A 1,705-nucleotide genomic window follows, 5' to 3' on the forward strand; every position below is an offset into this window, starting at 1 on the left:
CCATATTAGGGCATAAATATTGTGTTAGGGCAAAGCTCGGTGACCTTCGTGCTTATGGTGGATCTAAACTTAGCAAAACTTAGCCAAAAAGCGAGATGAAAATCATGTTATTTTAGTTCCCACCTGTATTCCTACACATCCCACCCTCCTGCGCCGGCATTGGCTATTCACCGATTGGCGGACTGCTCGTGAAGATGAACCACTAGCCAATCCCTGCGCAGACAATGGCTTCCACAAGCCAATCCCAGCGAGAGGAAGGCTGGACATTAATAAATACGGGTGGAAAAGGAAAATAGCGGCCAGGCACATCGGAAACCCGTCTGCACCCACTTTATTTCGCCCCTTTGCATATAAAAGTGTGCGGAGCTCAATCCCCTCCCTCGTATCTCAATCCCTTTCACTGTAATTCGCTTTAACGGCGTCCTCTTCCACTTTTGAGGAAGCTTTTGTGCCTGTTCTGCATCGCCTCAACTTTTAGCTTAGCATCATATTTTTCCATTTTTCTTCCCGCCGCTGCAGCAGCGGTTAGCCTTTACCGCTTCTCTCCTCAGAGTCAGCTCGACGAACAGCAGCGGTTGGGAACTGTCCATTTTGTCCTTGTTTTGAACATTTTAGATCTACTGAGGGTCTTAGGTAAGATTTTTCGCCATCAGACTTGTGTTTGTATTTGGATTTACACATTTTGTCAAAGTAAGGAGCCGGGAAGAGCATCTTCAGCTGCGTTATTGAAGGTAGGAGACCACCGTACACGAAAATGGGACAGAATATCGCAAATAAGTCTTTTTAGGGGTTGTATTCGAGTATATAACATCACCGTTTATCTCGGGAATTTGATCAGTCTACGATTTAGGTTTGTTTTTTGCCTTTGACACGCTGTTTTTATCCATTTTTGCTGCCTCCATCACGCGAAGTTGTCCTATTCGCCAGCTTCTTGTTCGAATTTCCCGTTCCACCTTAAATGGTGCAGCAGTTACGTTCAGGCGCCTGAGGTGTTTATAACAGCCGCTGCAACATTTAAGGTGGAACGGGAAATTCGAAAAAGGAGCTAGCTTCAGCTTCTTTTCCATCACCCACTGTGCCCTGCAATGAAGCTGTTATGTAAAACTGGTTGTCATTTTACCTCAGACGACCTTACTTTTTAAACTAATCGATGTTATTTGATTATTTTGTCTATGCTGCGTTTATGAAGGCAGTTTGGTTGGCTCTCTGTGGAGCTTGTATGCAGCAGAGCATCTATGAAAAAAACGTAAATTGCTTTATTTTTCATTAGAAAGTCGCATTATTATTTACCAGGTTCAAATGACCAAATGACATGAAAATGTGGCACAGATCCTCTGACGCTTATCACGTACTGTAATCTCAGATTTTTCCAGATAAATTTCTGATTATTGATCAAAAGGCCAGTTGGTATGTGCACCCTTAAATTGGTGAAAAAACTTTGTGTTCCATCATGTGGAGGTTCTGTAAACTTTAAAACAAAAAAAGACCCCCATCCATGGAAAGGTTGTTTAGGGAAACCAAAAGTGCACTCTTAAAACTCAGTTTTTTTCAGGGTTCTGTTTAGAACTAGTTCACACTTAAATGGTTCTCTGCATGGTGAAATAGTTCTTCAGATTGACGGAGAATGTTGTTGTGTAGAACCTTTTGAAAATGGTTCCACATGGCACGAGAAGGGTTCTACTCATAACACAGTTATTCAAGGGCT

At 42.5% G+C, this 1,705-nt stretch overlaps 1 protein-coding gene across 2 annotated transcripts in view; it reads left to right on the forward strand.

Annotated features, from left to right (window-relative positions):
- Nucleotides 1–300: 300 nt before the first annotated feature.
- The window catches only part of gng13b (guanine nucleotide binding protein (G protein), gamma 13b), a 23,146-nt gene continuing 21,741 nt past the window's right edge, over nucleotides 301–1,705 (forward strand). The window contains exon 1 of one of the 2 annotated variants that reach the window (XM_017713767.2): nucleotides 301–633. The gene's annotated coding sequence lies outside the window, so the exon portion shown is untranslated. Of the gene's footprint in view, nucleotides 732–1,705 lie in introns of both variants that reach the window. The other variant, XM_017713766.2, reaches the window with a different exon arrangement.

This window comes from Pygocentrus nattereri, chromosome 14 (assembly GCF_015220715.1).
Source record: "Pygocentrus nattereri isolate fPygNat1 chromosome 14, fPygNat1.pri, whole genome shotgun sequence".
Classification (NCBI taxonomy): Eukaryota; Metazoa; Chordata; class Actinopteri; order Characiformes; family Serrasalmidae; genus Pygocentrus; species Pygocentrus nattereri.